This window comes from Rattus norvegicus, chromosome 15 (assembly GCF_036323735.1).
Source record: "Rattus norvegicus strain BN/NHsdMcwi chromosome 15, GRCr8, whole genome shotgun sequence".
NCBI classification, from domain to species: Eukaryota; Metazoa; Chordata; class Mammalia; order Rodentia; family Muridae; genus Rattus; species Rattus norvegicus.
Window position 1 is genome coordinate 94628577 of NC_086033.1, and position 24490 is coordinate 94653066.

At 35.6% G+C, this 24490-nt stretch overlaps 1 long non-coding RNA gene across 3 annotated transcripts in view; it reads left to right on the forward strand.

The window, feature by feature from the left end:
* LOC108352970 (uncharacterized) overlaps positions 1–24490 on the forward strand; it is a 121250-nt gene that overhangs the window by 1361 nt on the left and 95399 nt on the right. The gene's annotated exons all lie outside the window — the stretch shown is intronic.

The window sequence follows — 24490 nt, forward strand, 5'->3', positions numbered from 1 at the left end:
TGCAATACACTAATACACCTCCATATTTATATTGGTCTACACAGAGCAACTCACAAATTTGAAAGTCACATTTTACTCTGCCATGGAATACTCTTTAAGCATAACTTTAAATGTCTCCTATTAATTTCTGAATTTTCTATGAATGAATAAACATAGTTGGATACTAGTTTGCTATAATATAGGTGGGGAATTTAACATTTCCACAATATATTTTCCTATTTAATAAAATATTATATTTTTCTCTTGGTTGAAAAATTAGAATTTCTGTTTTTTTTACACTATGTATGAGAAATTTAGAATATCATTTGACTTACAACCAATTTTTGTAATTTATATACACTAATTATAAAATTAAACTGAAACAATCACAAAATATTATTTAAAAATAAATGACTTCAGTTTATGTGTGTTAAAGACACAATAGATTTGCTGTCAAATGATGCTTTATTTCTTTACATATTTGTGTTTATGTTTTTCAATTTAGTTTCACAGACAAGAATAAAGCAGGTATGTAGTTACAGAAATGAGGTATTAATATTATAAAAGGAAAAAAGGCAGTGAATTGTAAGTACTATTTTTCATTAATTATTTTTAGCTCAACATAAAGATACTTAAGTTATTCTTAAGTAGTTGTGTATGTGGCTTAGCATAGTTAAAAAAAAAATGGCTGAAGACTTCAAGTGGCTACCCAGGCTCCCAAACTCAAGCTACCCAAGTGGAAAGTTAATCCCCGCTCCACCCCGCGCCCCCCCACACACACTAATGCGATACAGGGCCAGTATTCTAGCAAGGAGTGGTGGCCACCTGCCTAACTTTTCCCTGGCCCTACTCATTTAAATGTAGAGATTAGGTTGTATCTTTCCCTCACTGGGTTGGAGTAAAGATATGCCTCAACCTGGGGTGTGGACACTTGCAGTGCCACAGTTGAGCCCACTGGCGCCACGTGGTTCTCATTTGGTAAGATGGTGATCTTATTGCCAAGTTCTTCCCACCTCCTGCTCACGGAGGGGCGGGGAGCTCAGAATCAGTGAGGTGGTATTGATTTTGCTTTATAAATGGCAGACCAGACCTGGCTGCCAGGTCTCAAACACAAGACAGACCGCTTCCTTTGCAAAGAATGAGCCATGAGCTTTTTGTTCAGGCTACCTCAGTGTATTGGGTTGAATCAGGCATAGGCCTTCCCCTGGGCTGTGTGTGCTGAGAAGAGTCAGCGGGTGTAGACTGCAGTTCTATTTTTGTACTGATACTGGCAAGAGACTGCATAGCATTTGTTTATTTAGGTGATTTATCTGGTAGTTGAGGCAAACATCATTTTAAACAATACATTAAAACGGCTTTAGAAACTTCAACATAAGAAAAAGAGAGATGGGGTTGGGGATTTAGCTCAGTGGTAGAGTGCTTGCCTAGGAAGCGCAAGGCCCTCGGTTTGGTCCCCAGCTCCGAAAAAAAAGAAAAAAAAAAAAAGAGAGAGAGAGAGAGCAATCAGTCATCTCAGTTCATTTAAGTTATCAAGATCGAAAACGTTTGAAGGATCGAACACCGTACTGGACAGCAGTCTATTCCCATGTGACTATGTTTCAGTATATCAGATTTGGCAATACCTGCGTATGAGTGATATGCAGCGTGATGAAGTAAGGATGACTGTCATATCAGTTACTAATAAATTTGGACTCCAATACAATCACATGGCTCTATGTAGTCACAAGTATACATGATCTAAGCTTAGCAAATATGTCATAATGCTATATGTCATAATTTTATTTATAAAATCTCAAGTAAACAATAATCTTATTGAAAATAATGAATAGAATGGATATACAAATATAACTAATGCCCAATTTAAGGTTTTAATAGGTATGACAAATATTCAAATTTTTCTAGATAGTAGATACACATTCACATATAAATTTCAAATAAACAGGAATTTTTAATTTAACAAGTCACCATTTTAGGTGACATAAAATGATAATGAAATTCACTATTTAGAAAATGTACAATTCAGCTAATATCATCCCAATGGGGTCCTGGGAGGCTCTTGCTTTCCTGGTATACACCACAAAGAGGAGGGAAACCTGTAAAGACCATATCCAGAGGTTAGGCATTGAGGGATGGGACCACCCATCCATCTCCAAAAATTTAACCCAGAATTTCTCCTGTGTAAAGGAAATACAGGGGCAAAGAGTGGAGCAGACACTGAAGGAAAGGTCATCCAGAGACTGCCTCACCTTGGGATTCATCCCACATGCAGATACCAAACCCAGACACTATTGCTGATACCAAGAAGTGCTTGCTGACAGGGCCTGATACAGCCGTCTCCTGAGAGGTTCTGCTAGATCCCGCCCAATATAGATAGGAATGCTCAAAACTAACCATCAGACTGATCACAATGGAGGAGTTAGGGAAAGGACCAAAGGAGCTGAAGGGGTCTTATCTGGCACCAAAGGGAGGTGAGGGAGTGGGTGGGTAGGTCGGGGAGTACCCTCACAGAAGCAGGGTAAGGGGGGATAGGATTGGGAGTTTGCAGAGGGAAAACCAAGAAAGAGGATAATATTTGAAATGAATGTAAATAAATAAAACACCCATTTTTTTTTAAAAAATGCACAGTTCATTTGCATCTAGTTCATTAACATTTTTTAACCAGCAACTTACTCATGCATGAAAAGTTTCTATTACCCTAAAAGAATGGCCATGAACATTAAGCAGCTAGTGACCAATTCTCCAGCAGCTACAAGTACACTTATTTCTTAATTAACTAATTTAGATTTGATGTGCAAAATAAATTGAATTTTAAAAATAAAAACATTTTTTTTCTCTTCAATTGTTCTCAGAGATTATGCTTTGGAGATCAATCTGTAGTGTAGAACATATCAATACTGGAGCACAAATAGTGGTTAGGAAATATTTCATCATTTGCATATATTATAACATGCTCATTGACTTGATAATTTATGCAAATTTAGGCTGATCATAACTTAGGCTGTTGTGAATAGCTTTGAGATTAACTCACAGATACATGGACTTAGTTTAGCACAAGTTTTACTTTGAATTTTCTAAAAAAAATATTGATGTCTGTGAGAGTTACATGCATTGTATTTTTATTTTGATCATTCTTCTTTCCCAGACCTTTACACATCTATCTTTTGCCACTCCATAACATACTCAACTTTCTGTCCTCTTCATTTTATTTTAACCCTTGAGTCAATATTGTGTTGTATATATGTCTTTAGGTTTGTGCTCACTTACTAAAAGTGTTAAACCTATCAGGAGTCATGTCCTTAAAAAAGCAGACTCTCTCTCTCTCCAAACAGGTATGAATTACAATTAGTTCGTAAGATAGTATATATTTTTAAAATATTGTTGTGCATAAGTAGAATTACAGAGTCACAGAGTATAACCTGTTTATTCATTTTGAAGTAAATGCACAATTATTTTGAACAGGTGGTACACCATTTAATATTACCACCAACAATAAATGAAGATACCAGGGTTTTCCCACCTTGTGAACTCTTTTATTTAACTCTAGTTGTTACTAGAGTTTTTGTTTTGGGTTTTAACCATCATGCAATGTTTTACTCAACCTGAGTTCTGTAATAGGTGGAGTAAGAGAGGTTGCCTGCTCAAAGTATAAAAAAACTCACTATTTTGTTCCTATAATTCTTCCATTTAATTTTGGAAGAGTCCATTGTCTGCATCACTATTGGCTAAAAGGTCATTAATTGAAAACCATATTGATTGTTAATGACAGGTCTTTATGTGATGACTAAGGGAAAACTATAAATATGTCTTCATTTTTTTACTTGATTGAATACATTTTATTAGTGGAGAGACCATGGCAGGGTAAAAGGTTTTATTTGCTACTAGGTATTTAATGGCCTTGTCATATGACATTATTCATCAGTAGGATTTTTTTTTTCTTTTTGTCAGAGCTGGGGACCGAACCCAGGGCCTTGCGGTTGCTAGGCAAGTGCTCTACCACTGAGCTAAATCCCCAACCCCATCAGTAGGATTTTTAATAACTTCCAATTCATCTCCTATTAATCCACTTTTTAAATCCATTTGCCTGTGAATGTATTTGCACATGTCTGTTCTTCTATACACATGTGTACATAGATGCATACAAACATGTGGTTGCATGACATATGTATGTAGAAGCCAGAGGTTGATATTATACAACTTCTACTTGTTTTTACATTTTTTTTCTTAAAATACAGATTTTCGCTGAACCTGGATTACACAAATTTAACTTCTTAACATTATTTGGGAGGGAAATGGAGTTATGGATGGAAGTGGGGAGCACTGGAATGGAAGAATCAGGTAGGGATACAGAGGGAAGAGGGGAGAGAGTGAGTTAATATAGGGCAACACAGTTAACACTAAGTGCCATTTGAGGGATGCTATGGAAATCTGCTACAAGTTTCTAAAATGTAGACATATATAAAGGTGATCTAAATGAAATTACTAAATAAAGGGGAGATAGAGCTCAACATGGGCATCTTCTATCACTAGGAATCGGTTGCATCTCATTGAGATCTTTTTGGTCAAAGAGGTACTATAAATACACAAATAGCCCATATCATTGCCAATGCTATAGGCTGATCTCCAGATACTAATGGAAAAGGCCCTTTTACCGAAGACAACACGTACAAACATCATTAAACAGGGAGAAGACCTGTTGTTGTGTGCCTAGTGCTACTGCCCCTGCTTACTAGTGTTTTTATTACCTAAAGTTACTCTGCGTGCTACCAAAGAAGAAACATACCAACCCAGTTAGAACACTCATCAGTCTACAATGGTATCCTACACAATATGTTAGAGTAATGGCGTCACAAAGCAGTGAGATATCTGATATGTCTTGAGATGCACTCCAGATCTCATACCTGAAGCTACTTGAGTAACCAAGAATCTGATTACACACACACACACACACACACACACACACACACACACACACACACACACATACACACATTCATTCCCAGGACCTAGAATAAAACCAACTACTCTCCTTCTCCTAAATGAACACAGCAATAAAATGATTCCAATTGATATTCTACTATATTCATGGATCAATTTCATCGTCAGTCATCATCTGAGAAGCTTCCTCTTGCACCGGGTGGGAGCAAATGCAGAGACCAACAGCCTGACAATATATTGAGAGTGAGAGATATTAGGACACTCAGCAATAAGCAGATGCCTCGATCACCACCTCTGCCCACAGGGCTCAGGGAGCCTTACAGAAGAGGAGGCAGAAAGTGTAAAGGCCAGAACTGATAGAGAATGCCACGAAAATAAGGGCTTCTATAAATGACAGAACATGTCATATACATGTGAGCTCACAGAATGTGAGACAGTACTCATAGAGCTTCCATGGGTTTGCATTAGATGGTGTCCTAATTCTGAGAGGTAAAATGAAGACATGCCCCAACTAGATCCTATTTCCTGTTGGTAGCAACATGCAAATGAAAATTTAGTTTTCTTCAAGGAATTCACAAAGGGCAAACAAACTACTATTAATGGTTAACCACATGCCCAGCAGTAGAGGGCCCAAAGTAACAATTCAAAGACAAATTCCCAGGTTCCTTATCAGTAACATTGTTATGTCAGGCCTTTTTTTGTTCTTTTATTTAATTTTATGTTTCATATTATATTATTTCTTTTATTTTTGTTATGTTTAAATTATTCTCTCTCTCTGTCTCCTCTCTCTCTCTCTCTCCCTCTGTTTCTCTCTCTCTCAAACACACACATACACACACACACACACACACACACATACACACACACACGCTTTTACCCTACATGTCCATCATTGTATACATATTACCTCTCCTGATTTTATAAGTTTATGGAGTTCATGGGAGTGCAAATGAATGGGATGATGCTGAAGCCTTTATATTTTTGACATTTTCTGTAGAGGGCCGCTATAATATTTGCCACCACAAGATGGCGCTGGCTTCCACTGCACCCCCCGCCCCCCCCCCCCCCCCCTGGAAGGCCAGGATAGCCTCTGCTATTACAAGATGGCGTTGGCCTCCGCCGCGCCAGCCAACTTCCTTTCAGGAAGTTAACTGTGTGCGCATGTGCAAGAGTGCCTTCGTGCCAGGTCTTTGCCCACTCCGGGAAGTGCGTGGCTTCTCCTTAAGATTGAATAAAAGTTTTGGCTGTAGCAAGGATCCGTATGTCCCCGCCTGTTTTCTTGCTGGCGAGGTCACGCGAGGGACAATTTTCGTTTCTGTTTGCTCTGTTCTTTTCTAATGTGTTCGTTTTTACTACATTTAACATATTTTATTATTGCCCTTTAGAAGCCTTTTCATTGTTGCTGTTCTAAAGACACCATGATGGGGTGGATTATGGTGGTATGGTGTGGGGTGTTATAGGAAGAAGGCTAAAGATGGGCAACCATGAACTAATTGCTAATATAGCAATTTAAGTACATATAAAGTGGAATCTTATTTTGGTTTTCATTTTCATTTTCTATTTTCTTTTTTTTTTTTGCATTTTTTTTATTGGATAGCTTATGTATTTACATTTCAAATGTTATCTCCTTCCCGGTTTTTCCCTCTCCAATCTCCATCCTATTGATGATGAAATGTCATCCTCTGCTACAGATGTATCTGGAGCCGTGTGTCCCTCCATGTGTACTCATTGGTTTGTGGTTTAGTCCCTGAGAGCTCTGATGGGGCCTGATTGGTTGGTTTCGTTGTTCTTCCTATGGGGTTGTAAACCCCTTCATCTCCTTCAGTCCTTTCTCTAAATCTTCCATTGGGGTCTCTGAGCTCAGTCTGAAGGTTGGCTGCAAGCATCCACATCCGTATCAGTAAGGCTCTGGCAGAGCCTCTCATTTTCTGGTTTGAGAATTTTTTGCATGTGTCTGCTTCATTTATGTAAATTCTCCAAATTTTCCCTTTTTTAAATTTTGTATCTGTTAAAATAGTTACCCATTTTGTTCAGCTGTACATATAGCCTCCAAAAATTACAGATTCTACTATCTTGTTATATCTGTGATCTAAAAGTGCTTTTTGCTCAGGTCTGTTGTGTGTTTGGCACGTTCTAGGTAGTATTCTTTGATGATCACAGATATTCATTTTACTTAACTGATTCTGAAGTTTGTTTTTGAGATAGAGTCCATTAAGTAGCCACAACAATCTTTGTGTTTTAGCCCCTCTCGAGCTGGGTATTACAGCACATACTACCAAACTCTAAGCTTCTAATGCACGCTTTTGTTATTGGTCCTCCCCACTTTTTAAATTCTATATTGATTTAGCTTGGAATTCTGTTCCTCTGTAGAAAATCGAAGCTTGGTTTTGAATTATTTTTCTTATAATACCACAAATATCGTTGGTATCTTCAGATGACTTGCATTGAGTATTTAAAGATCTTAAGGGATAAGTAATTTTAAAAGCAATTAAATCTGAATATGAGTTGGCCATTTATTTCTGCAAATAAATTTACTTTAGAAATGTCTCACAATGTTCAGTGTACATGTTTTTAATTACTAAAGTTTATTTTCAGGTTATTAATTATGTTGGATCTAATTTGCACCAAAGGTTATTTTCAATTTTTTGGATTAATTTATGTGAAAATGTTAGTTCATCTTACATACTGATAATTTACCCATAACCCTTTTGATTCTACTCTTAATATAAAAACTATTTCTCATTAGTATATACTTTCTACATGTAAAAATGTATTTTGATAAAATCTTTCAAAATGTCCAAATGTCATGTTGATCTAATGTACGTATTGTCCTTCATCCGATCCTTCTCTGCCCTTGGGTTTCTCTGTACTCAGACACATCAGTTTAAAAAGAGATTATTATAACCAAATGAAACAGTAAGTCTGGAATAGGAAAATATTAATCAAGACTCAAGGAACCGGGAAAGGGAATAACAGTCGAAATGTAAATAAGAAATACCCAAGTTAATAAAGATGGAAAAAAAACCTCAAGGAATATTGTGAAACAAGGAGTAAAATTAATGTCAGATACAGAAAATGAAAATAACAGCTACACAAGGCATTGCAACCCCATATTCACAGTTGGTAAAGACTCCTGCATTAGACTGAAAAAAAAAAAAGAATGAGTTGGTCAACTGTCAGTCATGGATGAAGGAGGGATGTAGTTGAGCCTACATATCAGTGTTGAACTATGTGCTAGTGTTTGCTTTGTATATATTACATTATCTCCTGCCACAACTTTTATTATTTCTGCCCATCGACTAATTGTGGATTGGTTAGTTTTTGTTTTAAAAACTATTGAATTACATCATTAAGTATTATTTATGCTCTTTGTTTTTAATGTAGGCACCTATAATTTCATATTTTTGAGGTTTCACTATACTATTTCTAAATTTTCATTTAGTTCCATGTTTTTTTTATAAAAAAGTCTTGATTTCTTTTGTTACTCATTATTCAATCAATAATGAGTTTTTTAATCTTTATCAACAGTGTTACAAACATGTGTAAATCCTGCAAAAAGATGTTGGTTGATGGTGACAATATAAAATGATATAACTATGGTGAAAAATAGTTGTTCACTTATTTAAAATTGTTAAGCATCCATTTTTTTCAGATTGAAATTCTACTGCAATGTATATAACAAAAAAATTAAAAGATACTAGATAACAAGCTATTGCTAATCAATAGCTGCTTGTAAAAGTAAAATCCATTTTCCTTAAGAGCATGGTTGATACTGTGATGCAGCGTCACGGTGAAGGAAAGCTTCAGTTATACACGCCCTGATGATATTACACTCGCCATCTCATGTTATGTCATGGGAATACTCATTTCAACCACCTTTTTTAGCCTAGGCAAGGATCTAGGTACATGTTAGAACTGAATAATCAGAAACCTATTTAAAAACACTTCTCTAGAGAAACTCCCCTCTTACAGTATAGAAATTTAACACTTGACCCACAACTGGACAATATTCAGAGAATGAAACCTTGAAATACTTAGTCCTCAATGGGATATCTTCATGATACCTCTCTCCTCTTGGCTCTTTGGAAGATGTTAGTAATCAGAGGTGATGTATGACTCCAAAGGAATAATGTCTTGCAGATTCCACAAGACTTGTGGACATATAAAGTCATAGAAACTGTGGCAGCATGGTCAAGTCTTACAGAGGCCCAAACTAGACAATGTCCTAGTATGAAGAGTAAGTGGACATAGGATCCCATTCCAAACCAAGAAGCCACTTCCCATTGGTATGTGCTACCAGAAATAAGATCAGTTTTCTCAAGTGGGGTGTCAGTGACCATACCAACGAAACTCCAGTGAAAGCCCATGACCGAGAGTACATGAACAACACAAAATTAACTTCATGTTTATTGGTACCTTTTTGACTTGTTTTGTTTTGTTTCTCATATCTTTGTCTTATTGATTTTGATCTGTTTTGTTTGTATGTATCACACACACACACACACACAACACAACACACTCATATTCAAACACACAGGTGTGGAAGGGATGAAATTGGGAGGTTAGCATCATAGAAAAGATCAGGGAGAAGTTGGGAGAGGGAAAAACATGATCAAGTATATTGTATAATAATTGATGTTTTATTTATCAAAAACTGTTTGTAGTTTCTAATTATATGATTATTTCAGTGGTAGGAATATATACAATCTGAGAAAACGAATACACAAAATCAAAAATCTTAAATTATTTCATAGCTTTGGAAAATTCCTTCTCAAACATATATTCATAAATGAGAAAAAACATTAAAGTTTGCCAAATTGTTATGTGCGCATGTTACAGTATTATCATTAAAATATTAGATTTTCATTAAAGTTTACCAAAGTAAGTATTTCAGAAAGTGGCTTATGCTAAGTAAATTATGTAAAATAATAACTAAATTAGACTTCATTGAAGAAATATGCTAATTTTAACCTACTGACTTATTCATAGAATGCTGCTAAGTGATAAAAGCATGTCGAAGCATTTCAATTTGACTAAATTATGAAAATGTAATGAGTTCCTTACCCAATTTTTACAGAACAACTGACATGATGACTTTATGCGATTCTAATTAAGCTCTTTAAACTTTCCATTAAAAAGGAGTTGTCTTATTTGTTTCTTATTGAGCTAAAAAGGAATTTATATTGATACTTGAAATACTTTCATATGTAAATGTTTCTATATAGCTTGATATCTGCAAGTCCTTTGTAATGATGCCTTTTTTGATGTCTTGCTATCACTAGGTATTATATTTTCTTCAAAGATCAGTTATGTTTTACCTAATAAAATGATGATTACTTGAAATGTTTCACTTCACCACAGGACAAAAGTTCACAAGAATTATATTATTATGTCACCATTAGTTCCTGAAAAATCATGATCTATATATTTATGCACGGTTGTGTTGAGAGCTACTACTAATAAAAACCAGACTAATCATCTTTATGCAAGTGCCATTACTAAACACTTGAATATGGTAGTTCTATGTTATATTTGAAGGGCTTTAACAGATCTAAAGAATGACAAACATGGAGGTCACAGGTTTTGCTTTTTATCCTTATTCACACTTTTAAATAGATTAGCAACCCGTATCTACACCCTTATTTGGCCACTGCCTTATTTCTGACACTAATCAACAAGATTCCATTATCAAAACATCAAGGTCCAGCAATCAAAATCCATTCGTTTGACTAATCTGGTTAATCTAATACCTAATAACCCAATAACCTAAATTTAATACCCAATCAAAACTTACCAACACATCCTAGCAAACCTATTACAGACCTCCCCAATTTCTCTCTTCAAATTAACACTCACAGAGCGATTTGCTGCCATTTCTGTCTGACTCAGATTCAGCCATCTTCTGCTTTTGCATGCCTTAATAAAGGATTTCTTTGCATTTGGTTTGTTTGGAAATTGGTGTTTGAGTGTTGTCTGTGGTCTAGGATCCAGAGGGGAGCACTTTGCAGAATGTGGGTCTCTTTGGTATTTATGAATTCAATATTATAAAATGTCCTATCAGGACAAATAAATAAAATATAACCTCTTTTACATTTGTGTGCTTTATATTATCAAAGTTGTCAAAAACATATTCTTAGTATAACTGGTAAGACATTTTATGATGATTTAAAGAAATGATTAAAATGAATTCTTTCATTGTCAGAATAGATGTCTACAACTGTACTTTTGCAGACCCATCAGCAGTATAAATAATGACATGAAGGCTTTAATTGTAGTTTAATCTTAGGCCTTTTGCTAGGCCAGTCTCTCAGGTCACTCATCTAACCTAATCCAACTATCTTGCCCATGACCTTCCACATGGCTTGCTCTATCTTTTCTGCTCTGCTCTGGTTCATGTGCACACCTAAATCTTATGCTTGTGCTGTCTTCCCATAAGTTCTGCCCCCTACGTCCTGCTCAACTTTTGTCAGTCTGATATCTATTACAACAGATCAGTAGTGAGATTACCTATCAAGATATTCTGGCTTGCCTGTAGGTAGATGAGGAATGATAAATATTTACAGAATAGAACACTCTGGTGACAGGCCATAGAAGTGATGATACCAAACTCCTGTCAGCATTTACTTCTCTGCCCATATATAATTAACAATTGAAAATAAAGAGACACACCTTGATACAATGAAAAATATTGTTATCCCAGCAGATGTTCTTAGGTAAGAAAATATCTAATTATACAACTAAAGCATGTGAATGTTTTTGAATTTTGCAGAAAGCACTAAGTAAGCATTGACTTGGACATCCCTACCATCCATTCTATAGTAAATATTTCATAATAAATTTTACTCATCTCAGAGACATTAAAAAACACAGCAAAATGTGTTTTAACTTATTCTTATTTTATTCAGTCTATGATGTTGTTAATACTTCCTTGAAAGCAAATGTAATGCTCAGATTTAAAGATGAATTCATATTGTGCAGGTCTGCCATGTGCAGAATCATTGTCTGGTAACAAAAGAAAAGAACCTGGAATATGTGCCGTACATGAAAACCAGTAACATCATAGCCATGTATTCTAGGAATAAAAACCTAAAAACAGGCTCAATAAATTACACAGATTACAAAAGTACTTCCTGAGTTAGGAACAGCAGAAACTATATAAAATCTGGATGCTATTACTTGTGTCCTTTCTCTTTTTTTTAATTGAAAGAAATAATATTTATCTAATATATTTTGATCATATATTTTCCAACTTCCAGCTCTTCTGAGAAAAGCCTCATCTGCCACACATCTAACTTACACGCAATGTTTTGCGAGTAGCAAACAATTCTCTGATAAGAATTAAGACTCACCATTGGATGGAGCCAATGCTTGGTACTGATAATGTGACCAGGAATCTCAAACCCTATAGACCATGAACCTAGGGGAAAATAAAATACAGTTATTCTACTAAAGTGATATAGAAATAAAATGACTACTAATAACATTCTACTATCCCCATAGGTATGTGAGTTATACATATTTTTACTCAAGCATCATCAGAGAAACATTTTGCTGTAGGTGGGAATTAAAGGAGACCCACAACAGGACAATAGGCAGAGTGAGATATTTTGAAGCACTCACTCTTAATCAGAAAGTATTCATAAAATTGATTCCCTAAGGGCTCAAGGATACACATGGAATAGAAAGTGGAAAGATTTTTTTTAATTTTTTTTATTATTTTTTTTATTAACTTGAGTATTTCTTATATACATTTCAAGTGTTATTCCCTTTCCCGGTTTCCGGGCAAACATCCCCCTCCCCCCTCCCCTTCCTTATGGGTGTCCCCCTCCCAACCCTCCCCCCATTGCCGCCCTCCCCCCATAGTCTAGTTCACTGGGGGTTCAGTCTTAGGAGGACCCAGGGCTTCCCCTTCCACTGGTGCTCTTACTAGGATATTCATTGCTACCTATGGGGTCAGAATCCAGGGTCAGTCCATGTATAGTATTTAGGTAGTGGCTTAGTCCCTGGAAGCTCTGGTTGCTTGACATTGTTGTACTTTTGGGGTCTCGAGCCCCTTCAAGCTCTTCCAGTTCTTTCTCTGATTCCTTCAACGGGGGACCTATTCTCAGTTCAGTGGTTTGCTGCTGGCATTCGCCTCTGTATTTGCTGTATTCTGGCTGTGTCTCTCAGGAGCGATCTACATCCGGCTGCTGTCGGTCTGAACTTCTTTGCTTCATCCATCTTGTCCAATTGGGTGGCTGTATATGTATGGGCCACCTGTGGGGCAGGCTCTGAATGGGTGTTCCTTCAGTCTCTGTTTTAATCTTTGCCTCTCCCTTCCCTGCCAAGGGTATTCTTTTTCCTCATTTAAAGAAGGAGTGAAGCATTCACATTTTGATCATCCGTCTTGAGTTTCGTTTGTTCTAGGGATCTAGGGTAATTCAAGCATTTGGGCTAATAGCCACTTATCAATGAGTGCATACCATGTATGTCTTTCTGTGATTGGGTTAGCTCACTCAGGATGATATTTTCCAGTTCCAACCATTTGCCTACGAATTTCATAAACTCGTTGTTTTTGATAGCTGAGTAATATTCCATTGTGTAGATGTACCACATTTTCTGTATCCATTCCTCTGTTGAAGGGCATCTGGGTTCTTTCCATTTTCTGGCTATTATAAATAGGGCTGCGATGAACATAGTGGAGCACGTGTCTCTTTTATATGTTGAGGCATCTTTTGGGTATATGCCCAAGAGAGGTATAGCTGGATCCTCAGGCAGTTCAATGTCCAATTTTCTGAGGAACCTCCAGACTGATTTCCAGAATGGTTTTACCAGTCTGCAATCCCACCAACAATGGAGGAGTGTTCCTCTTTCTCCACATCCTCACCAGCATCTGCTGTCACCTGAGTTTTTGATCTTAGCCATTCTCACTGGTGTGAGGTGAAATCTCAGGGTTGTTTTGATTTGCATTTCCCTTATGACTAAAGATGTTGAACATTTCTTTAGGTGTTTCTCAGCCATTCGGCATTCCTCAGCTGTGAATTCTTTGTTTAGCTCTGAACCCCATTTTTTAATAGGGTTATTTGTTTCCCTGCGGTCTAACTTCTTGAGTTCTTTGTATATTTTGGATATAAGGCCTCTATCTGTTGTAGGATTGGTAAAGATCTTTTCCCAATCTGTTGGTTGCCGTTTTGTCCTAACCACAGTGTCCTTTGCCTTACAGAAGCTTTGCAGTTTTATGAGATCCCGTTTGTCGATTCTTGATCTTAGAGCATAAGCCATTGGTGTTTTGTTCAGGAAATTTTTTCCAGTGCCCATGTGTTCCAGATGCTTCCCTAGTTTTTCTTCTATTAGTTTGAGTGTGTCTGGTTTGATGTGGAGGTCCTTGATCCACTTGGACTTAAGCTTTGTACAGGGTGATAAGCATGGATCGATCTGCATTCTTCTACATGTTGCCCTCCAGTTGAACCAGCACCATTTGCTGAAAATGCTATCTTTTTTCCATTGGATGGTTTTGGCTCCTTTGTCAAAAAACAAGTGACCATAGGTGTGTGGGTTCATTTCTGGGTCTTCAATTCTATTCCATTGGTCTATCTGTCTGTCTCTGTACCAATACCATGCAGTTTTTATCACTATTGCTCTGTAATACTGCTTGAGTTCAGGGATAGTGATTCCCCCTGAAGTCCTTTTATTGTTGTGGATAGCTTTAGCTATCCTGGTTTTTTTGTTATTCCAGATGAATTTGCAAATTGTTCTGTCTAACTCTTTGAAGAATTGGATTGGTATTTTGATGGGGATTGCATTGAATCTGTAGATTGCTTTTGGTAAAATGGCCATTTTTACTATATTAATCCTGCCAATCCATGAGCATGGGAGATCTTTCCATCTTCTGAGGTCTTCTTCAATTTCTTTCCTCAGTGTCTTGAAGTCTTATTGTACAGATCTTTTACTTGCTTGGTTAAAGTCACACCGAGGTACTTTATATTATTTGGGTCTATTATGAAGGGTGTCGTTTCCCTAATTTCTTTCTCGGCTTGTTTCTCTTTTGTATAGAGGAAGGCAACTGATTTATTTGAGTTAATTTTATACCCAGCCACTTTGCTGAAGTTGTTTATCAGCTTTAGTAGTTCTCTGGTGGAACTTTTTTTGAAAGACATGGTGGATAACCAAGGAAATAGTATCTTCCAGATATAGCAGCATGAACATATATTAGAACTTATGAAGACTTTGACAGCTTGTAGATTAAATTAGATTAGATTAAATTAGATTAAATTCAGGCAGGGTCTCAGCATTGAGAAGAGGACTTAGCATATCTTTCTAATCCCAGTGATTCAGGAGTAAGATAGAACCAGAAGCAGGGTTTTAAAAACTTATTAGTGTCTTTTTGCTGTCTTACAACAACACTGGGAAGAGTATGAAACTTAGATATGTAATATCACATGGTCAGGATTGAAAACAGAGACATGAGTAGCATAACAAAAACTGAGATGTGGTATTCTGTATTTGGAAATACATGTGTATACACATATATACATGTGTATTTATATATTATATATGTATGTATACACATGTACATGCATATATTTACATATATACATATATGTATGTTATATACATATATACATGCATGTAATAGCATACATAAAATGAAAAATGAGAAGACTTTAAAAGTAGTAATGAGGAGTAATTAAAAGTGTTTGAATGGAGGAAAGGAAGAGTGAAATGATATAACTAAATTAAAATGTCAAAATTAAAGGGTATAATTAAAAATAACAATCAAATGATGTCTATAGGAATTCTAATCCAGCAATATGGCTGAGTTGGTAAGGGATCACATACAAAGTCTGTGTGAACTGAAATGCACCCTCAGTTTTAAGCATAATGATTTTGCACTGTGTAAAAATTATCCTAGTGTTACTCAAATGCTGATTTCTCTGCACCCATATCTTACTGCCATCATGACATAACCATGTAATGCTTATTCTAATAGTCTAATTGCTCTCCATTTACCCTCTTAATTGTCAACAAAATCTGATCAGCAAATAGCTGGACACAAGAGAGAATAAGACTGGGCTTATGCTAGGTAGGAGAAGAAGAGAGGGAGAGAGAAGATAAAGGAGCGCTGAGAAGAGACATCAGGAAAAAGCACTGGAAGCACAAAGAGTCAGACCAATACTAAAATGCAACTCTCTCAGGGATTTTTTATTGGGAAGTAGCCAGATTATCTCAGAGTATTAGAATAGATTATTAACTGCTCAGTTATTGAGCCATAAAGTGTATCAAATAAATAATATAGTCTCTGTCTCATTCATTTGGGAGCAACCCATGGATAATGAAAAACTGCCATTTATACTTAGTGTACGCGTTTAAGGAAAAACTAGTTTGTTAAAAGAAACAGTCATGTTTCAAAGTGACATGTACTTGAGGGGCAGGCAAAATGATATGTCGGAGAAAGATTTGACAAAGTCAGAGATAGGATACACCTGATCCTCATAAGAACAGCACAGAAAAGAGAGGCTATTTATGAGAGGTGCAGGGAGAGAGGGGGGACAGTTGGGAGTCAATGCAGGGAGTGCAGTGCAGTGCAGTGCAGCTGAGTTCCTTCAGTTCATGCAGTTCACTGCAGGTCGGCAGAGGCGATTGAAACCAAAGAACAAGATGGAACCAGAAGATTAGAACAAATTGCCAGAGTCAGTTTGAGGTCAAGCCGAGAGATCCGGTGAGAAGCCGAGAGATCCGGTGAGAAGCCAAGAGATCCAGTGAGAAGCCGAGAGATCCAGTGAGAAGCCGAGAGATCCAGTGAGAAGCCGAGAGCAGCCAGATTGAATCAGTCAGCTTGGAAAGGAGTTGGAGCTGGAAGAATTTAGCTGAACCAGCCAGAGTTCAGAAAGAACTAAAAATGGTGAGTATAGTAAGCAGTAAGTCTGCAATACAACAATTATATCAGGCAAATACAAGTTAAGTGTATAATGTAGTGCCTCAAATGTGATGGAAAATTGAAGAACAGCTCAGATTAATTTCTGCCTCAAAAAAGTCAGAGTGGATAGATATATACAGAAAACACACACACACACACACACACACACACACACACACAGAGAGAGAGAGAGAGAGAGAGAGAGAGAGAGAGAGAGAGAGAGAGAGAGAGAGAAGAGAAACAGAGTGACAATGAGATTGAGAATTAGAGAGACAAAGACACAGAAAGACATACACACAGAGAGAGACAGTGAGTGTCAGGATCCATTTAGGACCAGGTTCAGGCATGCAAGTAAGGTTTCTGGAGATGACCCACCACTTTACATGGCTGCAATGGGTAAGCTCAGGGTTGCAGGCCTTCAGAGATTTTTAAAAAATAATTTTATTTACATCTTAAATGTTGCCCTTTCCCAGTCTCCTCTCTAAATGTTCTTGAGACAATTTCCCCTCCCCTTTGCCTCTGACAGAGTCCCCCCAGCCACTTCCCTACACCTACCACTCTGGGCATCTCACTTCCTTTGGCCATCAAAAAAGCCACCAACTAAAAAGTATACATGAGCTCTTCTGTGAACCCTGGCACATTCATAGCAGAGGACTTCCTTGTCTGCTCTCAATGAAAAAAGATAGGCCTAATACTGTAAAGCATACAGAGAGATTTACATTCCAGGATTGCTTCTGGTTACTGATACGCCTTTTCCTGTCGCTATTACAGAGCCTAATGACTCCTGGGCATTGGCCCATTCCATTGTACAGATTTTCTACAGATCAATGATGACTTACTATCATGGAGTAATGTTGTGTAGACAAATTGATGATTTCGTAATTCCTCATAATGATTTTATAGAACTTCCAAATTTACATAAGTAATTTCCAGATCTCTTAAAAGCTGTGAATATGTCTCGTTACACCTTTATCTGTCATGGGCTGATTGCACTAGTATAAGAAAGCAGGCTTCAAACAGATTTACAATCAGGAAAAATGTTCTTTCTAGGTTAGCTCTATGACTGCTATTTAATAACTAATGATTATAAACTGAGAATAGACAGATTTATTGTAGGTTTGAAGACAAAAACTAAATATTAACTGGTTTATCTATACAAAATTTCAAAACTATTATGACATAAGGCAGATGATTTGCCTCTTGACAAAAGCATGCTAATTTAAGACAAAAGAATTACTGTTTTAAACATTTAATGAACTTATGGAGCTACTAACTCATAATGAATGCTCAGTCAGGTAACAGTTAGTGGAAACACATATAAACAGTTCTGCTGTGACTCCTTATCAATTTATAACTTGAATTATTATCTTAAACTTACTATAAACTTATGGAATGTAAAGGGGTCTGAAAAACCACAACTATATTCCTCAGTGTCTGCAGCTGGGCTCAGTCCCTGGCATAAAAGATAGGGACAAATAGAAAAACAGAAAGGGAAAGCAAAAGCTGAAAAAATACAATAGAAAGATGCAGCCACAGACAGTTAAATGCACAAAACAGCTAAATGAGAAGGGCAAACTAGTTTAAAATTAAGAAAGAAAAGTGTGTATCATTATTAGGAAGGCTAAACTATGACTCAGCCTAGAAGCAAAACTGTATTCTGACAACACTGTAGAAAATCAGCACCTTCATAGAGATAGGGAGAGGGGAATTGGATAGGGGGTTCTGGAGGGAAAATCACGAAAGGGGATAACATTTGGAATGGAAATAAAGAAAATATCCAATAAAAATATTTTCCTGAAAAATAGATTCTCAGGGTAGAGGAGTAGGAGTAGTAGTAGTAGTAGTAGTAGTAGTAGTAGTAGTAGTAGTAGTAAGAGGAGTAGAAGTATGAGTAGTAGTAATAGTAGTAGTAGTAGTAGTAGTAGTAGTAGTAGTAGTAGTAGTAGAGGAGGAGGAGGAGGAGGAGGAGGTGGAGGAGGAGGAGGAGGAGGAGGAGGAGGAAGAGGAAGAAGAGAAAGAAGAAGAGAAAGAAGACTCATCCCCCTCATAAGTGCCCAGATGTGGTAACAAAGTATTCTCCATATATATGAACAAAAGCTTCTCCTTGGAACCACAATAGGAGTTATATGATATTAAGCAGCATCATATTTGTATGTAAGAAACTAGAAAGATATATATGGTCAATATATAACAAGAAAAGTCAACTGAGGAATCTCCTGAAGGATAAATTTCCAGAAGAAAAATAATGTGGCATTGAATATAACAAAATATAAATCTCTCTCTCTCTCTCTCTCTCTCTCTCCTTCCCTCCCTCTCTCCCTCCTTCCCTCCCTCCCTCTCTGTCTTTCTCTCTCTTGAAATATATCATTAATTACTGATTTATCTGAGAAATTCCTACAACACTGAATCTGCAACTATATATAAAACTATATATATATATAAATATATATATATATATATATATATTGTATTTAACTTGCTGAAGAAGAGGACCAAAGGGACAGAGAGAAAAACCAAAGTAGTGATATCCACAAAATAAAATATAATATGATTCATTGATTGCTGTATTCAGTCTTAGTTATTACATGTTATTTCTGTCAATAAGGACTGTCAAACTTAGATAAAATTAAAGTATGAGGATAAGAAATACCATTTTTAATTTTTAATGTAGTAAGTTATTGTCAAAACATGGTTGTTTTTTTTTTCGTTTTTGGTTTTGGGTTTTTTGTTTTTGTTTTTGTTTTGTTCTGTAAACCTGCAAGTAGAACATTGAAACTTAAAGGAACAATTATAATATTGGTTTTCAACTCTAAAGAGACAACATGAGCTAATATATAAACAATGTATATGATTTAATTTAGATCAAATTTGTAACAGAGTTGAGTAATGTGACTGAGCACTGAATATTATAGCAATGATTCAGAGTATTTATTTTGGAGCTCTACCCTTTTAAAGAACTCATCAACTGGGGCTGGGGATTTAGCTCAGTGGTAAAGCGCTTACCTAGGAAGCACAAGGCCCTGGGTTCGGTCCCCAGCTCCGAAAAAAAGAACCAAAAAAAAAAAAAAAAACTCATCAACTGCAGACCACACAGTTTCAAGCAATTGTTAAATCCCTTTTTAATGAATTTAATATAAATTTAATTATGAGGAGATATAATGATGAGATTTATTATAAAATATTTCAAATACAATGAATTATATTTTATATATGACTAAATTTGTCTGTGCACAAGAAACGAGGTCCTATCATATTTATTTTTCTTTTGGTTAAATTTCAAAAACAATGTTGCACAATAGAACTAATGGTAGAAAACAGTCCGTATTCTGAATATGATTTTTGAAACATTTTTTTCACTGTACAAATGTTTATTTGCTAATCCTTGTTTTGTTTCTTAAATTTGTCTCTGGAATACAATTCGATTTTACACATTTCATGACATTGTTCTAAAACGTGCAAAAATTAATCTTAAACGCACATTTCTGCATATTTGGGTCTCTGTTTTGGCAGAACACGTGACATGTAAGCGTCATTGCAGAACAACAACAATAGTTGAAGCAAATATAATTCGAAATCTCAATATATAAATTTTGAAAGTCGTGCATTTCCTTTGTCCGGTGTCGATACTGCTGGTCCCTTCCCCACTGTGAACTGTCTGTCGCTGCACTCCTTTTCTGTCCTAAAGCAGTGTAAATTAACTCTCACTTGCTGCCTCCTCACGGCTTCATTTTATCTAAACTCACTAATAAACAGTTTCCCAAAACACCAAATGGCTTCTTCTTGCAAGAATGTTTCAAATGTATCAAGGGATATTTTTCATGAGGCTATAAGTCAATGTAATAAATGTAAATAAGTATGTGAGCCTAACCATTAGCAATGTAGTGAAGACATAACATGCTACACTTTAAAATATATATCGGGGGGCTGGGGATTTAGCTCAGTGGTAGAACGCTTGCCTAGGAAGCGCAAGGCCCTGGGTTCGGTCCCCAGCTCCGAAAAGAAAAAAAAAAGAACCAAATATATATATATAATATATATATATATATATATATATATATCGGATCATTTTAAAAGATCATAACATGAATTATGCATACTTCATGGTATACACATTGCTATGGTATTTAGCTTTTTAATGTGCTGAATGTAGAAAATAGGAGATGGATGGCAGTATTTTAGAAATACGATATTTTAATAGTGTCACAGCTAAGTCTAAATATATTGGGAATATAAAACACATATACACTGAATATATATATGAAAGAAAGAATTTTAATGCAAATACATTCTTACTCAGAATAGCGGAAATTTCAAGAGAATTTTTTCTGAGAGAAAACTGAGGTGGGGCAACCAGAAGATCGTATTTGATTCAATTAGTATGTACTACTAAGAATATTCAGGACGTTCTGCAAATATAGACAAGAAATAATTGGATGATCTTTATATGAAAAATATAGTTCTCAAATGTGGAAAATTGGTTAAAAACTGATGAAATTCAGCCAATAGCAAAAGAAGAAGAAGAGACAAACACGGAGACGTAAATATAGAAAGACAGATGGACAATCAGACAGAAAGACAGAAAGACCGACAGGTAAACAACTACAGAGAGAAGATAGGAGTGATGTGTAGGTAGTTGGAACATTAGAGGGAGGAAGAAGATGTAGGAAGTAAGCATCTATCGAGCAGCAGTGTTTTAGCTACCATTTGCTCTCATGCAGAGCAGGAAAGGTACTTTACTTGACAGTCGACGAATTCTTTGCAGAGATGGCAACGCCAAAATTGATTGCCGACCCTTAACTGATGTCAAGTCCTGCTACACATTGCTTCCTCTCAGTTGCTATCCATGACTTCCTTTTTATTTTTTTTCCATCTTTATTAACTTGAGTATTTCTTATTTACATTTCGATTGTTATTCCCCTTCCCGGTTTTCGGGCCAACATCCCCCTAACCCCTCTCCCTTCCCTTCTATATGGGCTTCCCCTCCCCATTCTCCCCCCATTATCACCCTACCCACAACAACCACGTTCACTGGGGGTTCAGTCTTGGCAGGACGAAGGGCTTCCCCTTCCACTCGTGCTCTTACTAGACTATTCATTGCTATCCATGACTTCTTAAATTTCATGTCGTTCTTGCTGTCAAGAGATTACCATGTGGATGTACTTCTTAGTTCTCTTGAATTAATTTCTAAGATCATGAAAAATCTATATTTTGGTCCACACAATTGTTCACTTAAACTCTCACAGTAGTCTCCTGAATTTGGCTTCTATATAAGTGGATCCCTGGGTTGAATCCTACTTGCTAACAGAAGACGATCTTTTAGTGTTTTCTTGGATTTACTTGGCAATAATTTTATCGAGAACTTTAGAATCTATGATGAAAATGAGACTTGATCTCTAGTTTTTTTTTTCTTTTACAAATTTTATGTAGTTTGTATATAAGGGAAATTTTGGCCCCATAAAAAGAGTAAAGCAATGTTTTTTCTGTTTCTATTTTGTTAAAAAAAAATAGGGAGTATTGGTATTAACTCTTCATTGAAAGTTTAGAAAAAATATGTGATAAAACCCTGTGGCCCTCTGCTTTGACTAGGTCTATTTCAGTTTTGTTTATAGTCTATTTAAATTGCTAAATACTTACTTTATTTGAGTAAGTATTGAAAATTTATGTATTTCTTTCTTATTTTCCAATTTCTTGGAATACAATTTTTTTAAATTATGTTTAGACAATTCTCTGAATCTCCTCAGTGTCTGTTGTTATTTTAAACTTTTATTTCTGACATTGTTATTTTCTTTCTACCTTTTAATTAATTTTTAAGAGTTTGTTAATGTCATTGTTTTTTTCCCCAAGAAACAATTCTTTGTTACATTTACTTTTTTGCTTATATGTTTTTTCATAATTTATTGATTTCAGCCTTGGGTATAATTTCTTCCCATCTCCATCCATTTTTTGGCATTGAATGAGTTTTGTTGTTCTCAGTATTTATTATGTGCTGTTAAATTATCAGTATGAGGCCTGGCTCGCTCACTCACTCTTTCTTCTCTCTCTCTCTCTTTTTCTTTCTCCCTTTCTTTCTTATTTTCTTTCACTCCTTCTTATTTTCTTCCTTTCTTTCTTCCCTTCTTTTTTTCTTTACTGTACATACTTAATGCCATGCAGGTGCTTCCTCAAACTCCCTTCACTGTGCCGCATTAGTTTAGGTGTCTCATATATTCCTTTTTTACTCAATGCTAGAAAGACAATAATTTATTTACTTAATTTTTTTGGATGCATGATATTAAATATTTCAAGCATTTGAAATTTTAATAATGAATTAAAAGTATTTAAATATGAATCATTTTTATTATATATATTTAATTCAGTGCAATCTAGAACTTGATCTACTTTGCTCAATATACTGCCTAAATGTTTTGCATGCATTATTAAAGTATGTTATATCTATTTTATAACATTACTGAATTTCATTCTTTTAAAGTTGTAACATGTCATGGGAAATAAATTATATATATTATACTATATATTATATATAATGTATATAATATATTGTATAAATATATTATATTGTATAAATTATATATATTATATCTGTGGCAAATAATACCACAGATTTAATTCCTATGAGAAGTAACGATGAGGAATGTATTTGTATTCTAAATAAATATATTGAAGTCTAATATTTTAAAATCATATGGGGAGGCAACACTGTAAATCTCAATATCATTATGTAACATTTTTGATAAAATGTGATTACAGAATACTGAATTTCAAGTTATGACAGCAGGCCAGGCTGGAACACAGAAAGAAAATTTTAATGTAAATTGATAATATTGGTTATAAACACCAACAATCTTAATGAGGACACCATCCATATACTTAGTGCTATGAATAAGGAAAAGGGACACATCATGTTATAAATTGCAGAATTAACTATATTCCATTTTATGGCTTAGCAACCTGAAATGAGCAGTAGTATTCTGAAAGTTGTTAAAGAGCTCTTTTTTAAAGTGTTTTGTTTTAACAGATATATTCACATTTTGTTTTTGAACAGTTAATATTACAACCTGTAAAATGTGTAATTAAATGTATTTTACTGTATAAACTAGAATTAAACTTTCTTTCATGTAACATTAATTTATTCATGTAAGAAACATAACTGAGAATAATTGTTTTCACATAAGGGTGACTAAGATATGTAGTGTGAGATGCTACTTGAAATTTAGGAATAATGATAGAATTATAAATGTTAATTTAGGAAATTTTAACATATTTTCTGATAGTGATTTGAAACAGAAGTCACAATGTACTATATTTAAGATTCATTTGCACTGTGTATGCAGGTAACACAAAAAAATGTCATATTTTTAAGGGTGTTGGGTCACAGTCACAGTCTCAGAAATCCTGTTTTCTGTAAAAGTGCTGTTCTGTCCAAAATGACATTATTTTGAGCATAAAAATGAAATAAAAACAATAAAACAGATCAGTTTTCATCTTGGAGGGGACAATCTAGAGATGTACTTTGTGTGGCCGACTTAGTGTGAGGATAAGGTACCTGAGGTCAAAACTTTGTCGCATACTCAAAGCAAGGTAAGGTTCAATTATAATGTACAAATCTGCCCTTTTGCTTTCGTTTAATGGCACCATAGGCAATAAAACACCAGGAACCCCAGGATTACCATTTCTCCCTAT